Consider the following 12,097-nt stretch of genomic DNA (forward strand, 5'->3'; position numbering starts at 1 on the left):
GTGAAGTAATATTCGTAAAAAGGTTGTTTATCTTCTTTTATGAACTGATTTCTACAGTGAGTGGATGAGAAAACAGATCATGGTTCATTGATTTTGCTCTAAGTTCTACCTTCTACGAGGTGCAACTACTGATCATTTGAAAATATCATTTTGTTATATATATACATATAAGTATGAAAGAAAATTGAGATGGCTACTATTTAGGCATTTAAACTCGCGAACGAAGCGAGTGGGTTGGATCTAAATATTCTCTGAGCAAATAGATTCCCCTATGTCCAGCGAATAGTTATCTGGTAGTAAAAGTGAATGCCGGTCCTTTGGGTCCGTAAAAGCCACATCACATTTTTTGTCATTTACGATGGATTGTCATTGGCCCCACTCACAGTCAGATTTGCCTTGGGGTGTTTATAAAACTGAAAAATCAAACCAACCCAACAAAAAAATCGATATTTTTGATTTAGTTTTGATTCTCAATTTTAAAGCCAACTAAATTGAGTTGATTTTGATTTTAATAAAAAATTAATGAGAAAAAAATCGAACCAAACTGATTATATAAATATCAATTTAAAATTTGTTATTACACCTCTATATATATATATATATATATATATATGTATATTTTTACACAATTTTATAAAATTTTATGGTATATGTTAATCGTTTGTACTTTTAATCTAGTTCTTTTTTATTATAATAATCTAGTTGTTTGCCTTTACATTCTAGTTTGGTTGGTACTTTTATTTTGCTAAGTATAAGAATTGTAACGAGCCGGTCATTTTGAGCATTTGCACTTTGCTCGATAGTTTGGGGGCACGAGTAGCTCCGTATGATGTATTAGAACTTGTGTGCAAAATTTGATTTCATTCCGAGTTGATTTGATATGTTTCGGCGCGAGTTTTGGAAGTCGAAAGTTCATTAAGTTTGATTTGAGGTGCGATCCGTAGTTTTGATGTTGTTATACGTGATTTGAGGCCTCGAGTAGGTCCATATTATATTATGGGACTTGTTGGTATGTTCGTACAGGGTCCCGAGGGGCTCGGGTGAGTTTCAGATAGGTTTGGGCTATGTTGCGCTCATTTTTCTTATGTTTTGACGTCGTTTTTTCAAGCATAAATGGTACCATATTAAGAAAATGAGCTCCAATTTCTGTTTTGATTGAAGCATTAGATCCGTATCGTAATTATGGAGGCATAGCAAAAAGAATCGTCAAATTTGGATATCGTATGAGGATTTTATGGTCATTTTACTAAGAATTGGGTTGCTAGATTTTTCAAATTAATTACGAAATTGCCACTGACTTCGTATTTAAAAATCTGCACTATTTTCAAATATTGAAACCAACGTATCTCCTTCATTATAAGGTCAAATGGAGTGATTCAAAAGCCTATCAAATTTCACAAGGAATCCATTGGAGGCATCAAAAGCAAGTTTCGGGATCGTTTGGCATGCAAAACGAGGCAGGACAACTGGGCAAAATTACTTAATATGGAAGGTTTGTTCATTTGGTCATATTTTGAGTTGGGGAGCTCAGATTTGGACAATTTTTGGAGGCGATTTTTACCATATGGATTGGGATAAGTGTTATATACTTGATTTTGGTTATATTTCATAAATTCATCTTCGTTTTTGACATTTGATTAATGATCTCAAAGTGAATTTTTGGGGTTTTGTCTAAAATTTTATAAAGTGAATTTTTGGGTTTTGAACACCGAATTGGAGTCGGATTTGAGTGAAACTAGTATGGTTGAACTCATAATTGAATGAGTTGTTAGATTTTATAAATTTTGTCGGGTTTCAAGGTGTGGGCCCAGGTTGGGCTTTTTGGTTGATTTTGGGCTTTTTATTAAAGATTCGACCTTTTTTGATTGGGAATTGTTCCTTTAGCATTGTTTGATGTATTTAAGTTGTCTTTTGGTTAGTTTTGAGCCATTCGGAGGTCGAAACGCGCGTAATGGCATTTTTGGAGCATCGTTTGGCTTGCTCGGTAGTGGAATCGGCTTGTTTAAGATAAGTAACTCTTCTAAACATAGTGCTGAGGGTATGAAACCCCAAAATTATGTGCTATATGATTGGTGTTGAGGTTACGCGCATGCTAGGTGAAGGGCGTGCACCATGTGAATTTTGACTCTGTTGTCTTTATGGCACTGTATAGTGGCCCTACTTTGTTGATATCTGTGTTTTCACCATGTGATAAAGTAATTGAGTTATACACCATGCTAGATATAATGTTTAGGATTTATGTTGATATTGTGGGGACTCATAGTGTTTTTTTCTTGCTGTCATCTCATTTATTTCATTGATATTTCGTACTCAGTCATATCCATGCATTCATATCATATATCAGTCTCAGTTATTACTTATTGATACATCACATAATTGTTCCGGGTTAGTTTTCATGACATTGTGAGCCCATGGGTGAGACTAGAGAGATTGATGACTGAGTGAGACCGAGAGCCTGATTATGAGTGACAGTTATGGGATTGGGATGCATACCGCAGCAGTTATTCTGATTTATGATAGCGCTTGGGATGAAGGAGCCCCTCCAGAGTCTGTACACACCCCCAGTGAGCGTGGTTGATTATATTGAGGGATGGATCTTCCCTGGACTTGGAGATGTATCTTCTCCATGGGGCTATATTGGCCTTTCCTCGGTACTAACGACTTATGGTCAGTGATGTATATATATGTATACAACAAAATCGGAGGAGCCAATTTCTCGTTGTTAAGGCATTTCGGAAGGTCACCTCGGAGGTTCAAGACCGCAGACCGAGTACTCTCCCTCAAGGGTCGTCGACACTCGAACTCAGAATAACGACGACCTCGGTAATGGTAGAAATGGGAGGCTCCCTAGGCGCACGGCTAGGACTGTCAGGGCCTAGTGGGCTACTCTAAGACCCGAATTAGGGTGTCATCTAGTTGTCACATCTCTGTATCTTTGTAATTAATGCTTATTGTACTATAATAGGATTCCTCTCCTATATAAAGAGGATCCTTGCCACTTTGTAAGGGGCTGTTGTTTCAGTTGCTCTATACGAAATATACAAGAACTCTCTATTTGCTCTCTAACATATTCTCTTGATATTATTGCTTTCATTTATTATCTTCATATTTGTTCATCATTTATTGCTTATCATTGGCCATAAAGAGCCTCCGTTAATTTCATTATAACTGTTAGCCATATGTCGACTGCCTTCGGTAGCTCTCAGTCGAGCTCCGGAATCGACCTCGAGGTCCGGAATCGACAAGCTCGAGGCCCCGATAATTGGCCCAACAATTTGATTATTGCCCTATCCTTAGCTCTCATCTCATTACTAAATCTCACATACATAGCATCAACTGCTTACAAACAAGCATAAAAATAGATCACGTATTAGAATCCCATAATCAAATTTAATTGTAATTATCATTTTCACGGTAAACAGTTTGGCGCCCACCGTGGGGCTAAAAATAATAGCGATTATTTTCTTGCTGGTTCAGCTACACAATGCAAGTTATCTTTCACGCTTTTTCTTGCCCAAGATCTTCGATTTCAGGTCAAAATGTCTAACTCGGTGAATGGAGGTGAAAACAACAATCTCGAGGACCACGGAGAAAATGGTTTAGATGTTTCAGGTATTGGTGTGCCACCACAAAACCCTGGGAATGGGTCGAAACCGATCCCCGTGGACGCGGTCTCATGCGATGCCCAACGGGTCGATATAAGCTCGCATATCGACATGAGCGTGCGTCAAGGAGATCCACAAGAAGCTCAGAAAACCCCAACTATGGAAAAACGTGAGGTAAGCCTTCATGTTATTTTTAAAATGTTGCAGGCACAACAGCTAGCTATTGCTCAGCTGCAAAGTCACCAGAAAACTCCCAACACGGTAGCACCGAGGACAACTCCCCCAGCCGAACAGGTACCAGAGAGATCGAGTAATAATGGGTCGATGACTGATCCCGCCATCGTAAAAATGCTCGAGGACCTCACCAGAAAGATCGAATCAGGCGAGAAAATGATAGAAGCCAATGACAAGAAGGTCGAGACCTAAAACTCTAGGGTCGACCAAATTCCGGGTGCACCCCCGGTCCTGAAAGGTGTGATTCAAAAAAGTTCATACAAAGGCCGTTCCCAGAGGAAGAGGCCCCAAACCCATTCCAAAGAAGTTCAAAATGCCATAACTCCCAAAATACAACGGGACCTCAGACCCCAATAAGCACGTTACTGCTTATACTTGCGCAGTAAAAGGCAACGACATAAAGGACGACGGGATCGAGTCTGTCTTACTGAAGAAGTTTGGGGAGACACTCTCGAAGGGAGCCATGATGTGGTATCACAACCTAGCTCCTCACTCCATAGACTCATTTTCCATGGTAGCAGACTCCTTCATAAAAGCACATATAGGTGCCATCAAAGTAGCAACGAGGAAATCCGACGTCTTCAAGATCAAGCAAAGGAAGAACGAGATGCTGCTAGAATTCATATCTCGCTTTCAAACGGAGTGAATGGAACTACCACCGGTCTTTGACGACTGGGCGGTGCAGGCCTTCACTCAAGGTCTGAATGAGCGAAGCTCGGTGGCTTCGAGACAACTAAAAGAGAATTTGGTCGAATATCCCGCCGTCACCTGGTCAGAAGTCCACAACCGATACCAGTCAAAAATTAGGGTCGAAGATGACCATCTGGGAGCCCCCTCGGGCTCAGTATACCCAAGTAGGCTCTTGGCGAAGGAGCCAAAGCCAAACAAAGAAAGATATCAACCATACACCGAAGATAGAAGGAACGCCTCGAGGCGCAACCTACCTCGTAATGATCGAAGGATAGACCGAGGACATGATCCTCGAGGACTCATCAACAGATCTAGATTCGATAGGAACGCAGGCCAACGGGGCACCTCACTTATCAGAATACAACTTCAACGTCGATGTATCGGATATCATGTTTTCCATCAGTAAAATCAGAGATGCCAGGTGGCCCAAACCTGTACAATCAGATCCTTCATAAAGGAATCATAACTTAGTGTGCAAGTTTCACAACACGCACGCTCACAGGACCGAAGATTGCCACCAACTTTGAGAAGAGGTAGCTCGACTACTTAACAAAGGTCATATCCTGGAATTCCTTAGCGACCGAGCCAAAAATCAATTCCAAGAAAGAGAGGCGACCAAGAAGAACAAAAAAATGAGCCACAACATGTCATCCACATAATCTTGGGAGGCGTCGATGCCCCGCAAGAACCCCTGATAAGAAGGACAAAAATATCCATCACCAGAGAAAAGCGAACCCGGGGGTATATACCCAAGGATGCCCTCACATTCAGCGAAGAGGACACAGAGACCTTGTCTTAACCTCACAATGACGCACTGGTAATCTCTTTCCTTGTAAATGCTTTTCAAATAAAACGTGTACTCGTGGATCCAGGTAGCTCGGCCAACATTATCAGGTCGAGGGTGATAGAGCAGCTTGGACTGCTTGACCAAATCGTGCCCGCCACTCGAGTCCTCAACGGATTCAACATGGCAAGTGAAACGACAAAAGGAGAAATCACCCTCCCAGTCACCGTGGCTGGCACAACCCAAAATGCTAAATTCTATGTCATCGAAGGAGAAATGAGGTACAACGCCTTGTTCGGACGGCCGTGGATACACTGCATAAGAGCAGTACCATCCACTCTCCACCAAATGATGAAATTCCCGACAAAGGATAGAATTAAAACCGTCTACAGGGAATAGCATGCGGCAAGGGAAATGGTCGCGGTGCACGATGTGGCACCAGCACCAATACCTCCGCCCGCAAAAGAGCCGAAGGGTAATCAAGCCACACCTTTGATTAAGCCCGATTAAACGAAGTAAAGGACCGTACCGCATCCTCATTTGGAGTAATTGGGACATATCTGTCCTCGAAACATAGCCGGCACATCCCACACTAAGGTATAACCATCTCCCTTTTCATTTCATATTTCATACTAACCCTTATGCAGGCGCCCGACCAAAGCAGTCAGAGCGCTAACCCAGCTCAAAGACCTTAAGGTTTTAAAGCATCCGTTGCACTCTTTTCCTTCGACCGAGTTTTTATCCCGAAAAGGGTTTTACCGACAAGATTTTTAACGAGGCAACATCTGCATGCTACCTAAGGGAAACTCAACAAGTATTCGAGGCTTCTTTTGCAATCAACCTCGAACACTGGGGGGCATCCCCCCGGGAGGCCATCCGCTCAGAAAGGCCAATAAACGCCAAATGGGATCCCAATAGGAAAATGATGTACCGGGCCAAACGGTCGAACGAACCGTGTCCGTATATCCGGGCCCCCGACGGCGAAAACATGTACACTTGTACCAAATAATTGAAGAATATCTTTTATCAAAGCATCTCACACTCCAAATGAAGCTCAGCACCTTCGCAAACACGACTCCTCCGCCGAAAATGTCCCGAGCACTCGGGGACTGGCGTCAACAATTCAACACTTAAACGACCTCCGGGTCGGGACTCCAAAATCAAAAGCCCTTAGATGAGGCAACATGAAAATCGCGAAACATTCTGATGCTGAAAGTACCCCGAATGCTCGGGGTTGGCGTCAAAATCTCAAAAAACACACGACCTCAGGGTCGGGATCTTCAAAATCGTAAGCCCTTGACGAGGCAATACAAAGTTTGCAAATAATGGCTCCCGAGTCAAGAAACCCTTGACGACTCGGGGACTGTCGTCAAGCGCCACCTCCATCGACTTATCAAAACCCGAGGCCATAAGACCCCGAGCAGGCAGACTCGGTCTCGTAAGACCTACATAAGGTAGCAACTATATTTGTAAGACCCCAAACGAGGCATGAACAATACTTGTACCAAGTAACCAAAACTGTAAGACCTCAACGGCATGTAAAACTTGTAAGACCTTACTAAAGGCATAAAACCGATCCCAAAGTTCAACTATATATCGAACTTGTAACACCCCTAAAAAGGCATACCCTCGATATAGATGCCGAAACTACTTCACTCGGGACTCAAAGGCTCCGGCCAAACATAAGTGACTCTGGTCACACGGTTGTACCAGCCAAACTAACGCGACTCGGGGACGCCCTACCATTGCTACAAAATCACAAACCTTCAATTACTTCGAATCTACTTCAGAAAGAACCGGTTAAATAGGCTACCCTCGATACAGGCAAAAGAGCTTCGACCATGTCAGTGCCATATAACGACTCACAATCGAGGTTTTTATTAGGCCGTCGAAGAGTCAAGCAAACACTATTTATCCTTATCGAGGGAAAAATAAAGCCAATAAAAGGTCGCATCGACCAAGAGCGTAAGAGCCATTGTCGCCAGCCTAATGAGCCCCAGGGCCTACACATAAAAGGCCACATCGGCCCAAGGCGTAAGAGTCATTGTCGCCAGCCCATATAAATACAAAACTTGAGGGTCAAATGAGCTCGATCGTAACCCGATTTGGAGACTGAACCCAAAATAGTTAACTAAATATGCCTAAGAGCAAGGCGTAAGAGCCATTTTTGCCAGCCCACACTAAAAGGTCGCGTCGGTCCAAGGCGTAAGAGCCATTGTCGCTAGCCCACATGCACTAAAAGGTCGCATCGATCGAAAGTGTAAGAGCCACTCTTGCTAGCCCACACTAAAAGGCCACATCAGCCCAAGGTGTAAGATCCATTGTCGCCAGCCCACATACACTAAATGGTCACATCGACCAAAAGTGTAAGAGCCACTGTCGCCAGCCTAAATTTCAGCCACTCGAAGGTAAAATAAGCTCGAGTCAATGCCCGACTCGAGGACTGAGCCCAAAATGGGTGGCCTAAATATACCTAAGATCAAAAATACGTAAGAGCCTACGGGCCAGTCTAATGAGCCCCGGGGCCACATCACGACTCTAAGGATTCCTACCAACGCAAAAATCAGCTCGCCTGGCCAAATTCAAGAAATAAAGCCACAAGACAGAAAAAGATACGAAAGAAATAAAGCCACAAGGTTTTCTTTCATACACATATGCGAAAAAACACAATCTCCATCTACAAACATGCTTTGAAAATGCTACATACAGATGACAAAATCTATGTGCCCCCTGTGGGTTACGGCCTGCCGGCCTCGTTTTTGCTTTCTTTGGCATTGGGCAAAAGCAACTGAGCATCGCGCTCGTTCGCCCTTGCTAGCGCCAATTCTTCTGAGAGGGCGAAACCCCTAGCACGGATCTCCTCGAGGGTCTTTCTTCGAGACTTGCAACGAGCATATTCTTCAGTCCTCCCTTCGCGGTTGAGGATCCTTCTCAGATCAACTTGAGCATCGGCAACATCCTTTGAATAGATCGTCATCTCCTGGTCAGCCTTAGTCCGGCTCATTACAGCTTCTGCCTGGGCATCAACGATCTCAGCCCTAACTTTCGAAAGCTCGGACTCGAGCTTCGCAATCATATCTTCTTAAACCGAAGCGTTATCGCGAACTAAGCGAAGTTGAGCCTCAAAGGCAGGAACTTTAGCCAGAGTATCCTTCCCCTATGCCTCCGCCCGAGTTTTAGCTCATCATGCTCACGCCTGGCCCGGCCAATGTCATCCTGAAGGCGCCTGAAGGCGCTTCAGGGCCTCTGTCTTTTTCTGCAACTGAAATAAACGAAGCATTAGTCTCAGATACTAGAAGGCGGAATACACGCCCTCCCGGAACAGAAAATTACATGCTCCTTCAAGTAGCTCCCATAATTCAAGCTCCGGCCCACCTCGTACCGCAAGTATACCAACTCGACCTCCTTTTCATCCCAAAGGATCCTAAGGGATCTCTCCTCATCCAGAGCTTTCCGCAGCCTGGCTTCATGACGAAGCAGACCGGACTTAAGCTTGTCAAAGGCCTGCAAAAGAAAGCCCAATAAGGAAGGCAAAGCACGAAGCTCGAAAGGCCCGTGAGAAAACTCACCACAAAGTGAAGCCGTCAGGCTTGCTCAAAGGCCGAACGCACACCTGCCAGTCCAGTTCCTTCAGCCCTGAAAGAGTCGACTCCGGTCGAAGCACGGTCGCTCGGTATATGCGACCCCGGGTTTCTAGTATCTACCGAAGTAATATCGATGGAAAAAGAAGGCGACAACAACAGAGAAACCCTTTTTCCAGAACCGGGAACCGCGGACACAGCAAGCTCGGACGATGCTTCCGCTCCGAAGCCTCGATCCCGTTTTGCCTTGCTTTGAGCGCCATCACCCTGAAAAAGCATCTCTTGCTTATTGTTGTCGTTCTTTAGCCCAGGGGCTGGCAACCTTTCCCCATCTCCAGAGGAGCGCGGCATAGCCTCGAAAGGCTCTCCGATGCCTACAATAACAAGCTTAATACGCATAAAGGGAAAACGCCTCTCCAAACGAAGGAAGGGAGGGGAAAGTATGACACAACACTCACCATGATGTTTTGCTTCCCATCTTCCCCAGGACAAAGCTCGCCACTTGCGCTCGTCACAGGTCGAGTGGGTCGCCAACTTTCGGACCCAATCCGACAAATCAGGAACGTCGCCCGCCGCCCATGAAACCGCTACAAAAAAAAGTGGGCACGGTTATGAAACCAGTTCTCGCCATAGGCAAAACTAAGAAGGCACGAAATGCACCACTTACGTGTATAATTCCATTCCTCAGGGAATGGCATAAGCTCCACGAGGATAATGTCAGCGGTCCGCACTCGGACGAAGCGACTCATCCATCCCCAGTCTTCATCTTCTTCATCATCAACAATGAAGGGCGTCGTCGATCGGCATCGCAAGGTTAGCAGACCTCGATGGTGAAAGGGCCGATACAGCCTAATAAGATGACTGAGCGTAAACCCAAGCCCCACCTTCTCCGCAAAAATCTCACGATCGATATTGTTCGCCAAAACGACGGATGGATCTGCGCCAAGGTAACCCGATACTCTGAGCAGAAGTCGAGCGCAACCCTATCAAGGAGGATTAGTGTGAAAGGATACGTGTAAACATTCAAGAACCCATCGGCACGATCCATGATGCCCTCATCCGGGGAAAATGCATGTTACACCGCCTTCTCCCCCCATCCGCAGTCTTTTCTCACTGACTCAAAATGCTCTTCCCCTATCAAAGAAGTAGCCTTTAAGGTGTACTCTCGTTGGTCCTGAATGCCGGAGGCAGAGCTCTCCCCTCCCTATCGGACATACCCCGACATAGCAGCCATGGATATGACAAAATTAGAGAATTAGACCGGGAATATGTGCGAGTGCGTTAGTGCAGAAGTAACGAAAGGCTAGCGCAGAAAAAAAAGGGTAACTACTTAAAATGATGGGATCTCCAAAAAGAGCAGAGACAACCCTATATTTATACATGGAAGAAACGGCGACGATCCGCCTGCCTCAAAGCCGATTAAGAACACTGACCGATGCCATCATCGCCAGTCCGGAAGGGGTACCCGACCTCAAAGACCTCCATCAGAACAAGGTTAGGCTCTAGGAAGCCAATAACGCCTTCGCCAGTCCCGAGGTGGTACCCGACCTCGAGGACCTCCATTAGAATAAGGTTAGGCTCCAGGAAACCAATAATGCATTCGCCAGTCCCGAGGTGGTACCCGACCTCGAGGATCTCCATCAAACAGAAATTAGGCTTTAAAAGGCCAACGGCGTCATCGCCAATCCCGAGGTGGTACCTGACCTCGAGGATCTCCATCAAATAGAAGTTAGGCTTTAAGAAGCCAACAACATCATCGCCATCCCCGAGGTGGTATCCGACCTCGAGGATCTCCATCTAAAAGAAGTTAGGCCCTAGGGAGCCGTTGGCATCATCGCAAATTCCGAGATGGTACCCTATCTTGAGGACCTCCTTCGAAAAATAAGTTAGGCTCCAGGAAGCCTTTAACAACATTTCAAATATCATCTAAAACCAGGCAGTCCCTCATCCGGGACCTATCTAAAACGCCTTAAGATTACATACATTAAGTTCAAGACAAGTCTCCAAATGCCCCGAATCAACCCTCACTCGGCGACTGCTCTCGAAGGTCTAAAGGCTAAGTCTCAGTTTAGGGGTTCGAAGCCCTACTTCCATCCGACTCAAAGTAAAGATCCCCACGACCCGAGTTTATCGGTTCAGTCCAGGTTTGGACCGAGGAACGACAAAGGATTCCGCGAGAAGTCATTTTTATCAACCGAAAGTCAGAAAGAATACTCGCTTCTGGGTTCGATATGGGTACTAACCGACAGAGTCTTGCATTCAGAGTCTCCGTAAACATAAAAGAAAGGGAGTATAGCAAGCATCAAAGATAAAAGTTGAGAAAACGTCTTTATATTCATGAACATTTGATTACAACAGCCCACGAGGGGTTCTTATATATGATTACAAAAGCCCACGAGTGGTCCTTACACAGAAACAAAGAAGCAAGAAGGTGTACATATAGTAAAAGCCTAAGAGCCTAGCCTATTCTCAAAGGTGCATCTTCGAAAGCAACATTTTCGGGCATCATCTCCTCAAAGATAATATCTTCCAAGCATGATCCCCTTGGGAGTCTTGTCTCGATCCTCCAGAATGGCATCTTCAAAAGGGGAGACGATGAAGAGAAAAGCGATGGAGAAGAGCAAAGTGACGCAGAAGAGGCAGGAAGGAACGAAGAAGTGGCTGGGTGAAAAATCTAGCTAGTATAGATTTCGCCAAGCTACTATTGTAAAGCCACTTCTTGGGACGTTGCCCCGGTGCGGGATGCAACAGTTAGTAGATAGTACCACCTCACTCCATGAAAAGCAAAGGGAGTGAGGCGCCGCACCGGGTAATTGGGGGAGGTAAGTAGCGGTGTATAGTCCAAGCTCCCTCTTAAGCAGCGACGTTAGTCCAAGTATTTCCTTGGGTCGGCAGAAATTGGTCCTCTGCTTCATCGCCTGAGCCAACGACGACAGCAACAACAACGTAATCTCGCTCGACCTGAGAAGGTCCAGGAGATATGCCACAACATGACTGATAAAAGTACCGCCATGTAATCTTGAGGCCATAGGCCTCAAACATGGTGAACGACAAAGAATAAAGATGGTGGGGAGGCAAGAATGGATAGATACGGGAGGATAATTGGATGAAAGGCTGATCCCAGGAGGCTCCCATTTATAAAAAGGGAGGCAACGTAACCGACGACGCCATTATCTCCCTTGAAAGATGTAACGGCAAGCGCA

Source organism: Nicotiana sylvestris, chromosome 6 (genome assembly GCF_000393655.2).
Source record: "Nicotiana sylvestris chromosome 6, ASM39365v2, whole genome shotgun sequence".
NCBI lineage: Eukaryota > Viridiplantae > Streptophyta > Magnoliopsida > Solanales > Solanaceae > Nicotiana > Nicotiana sylvestris.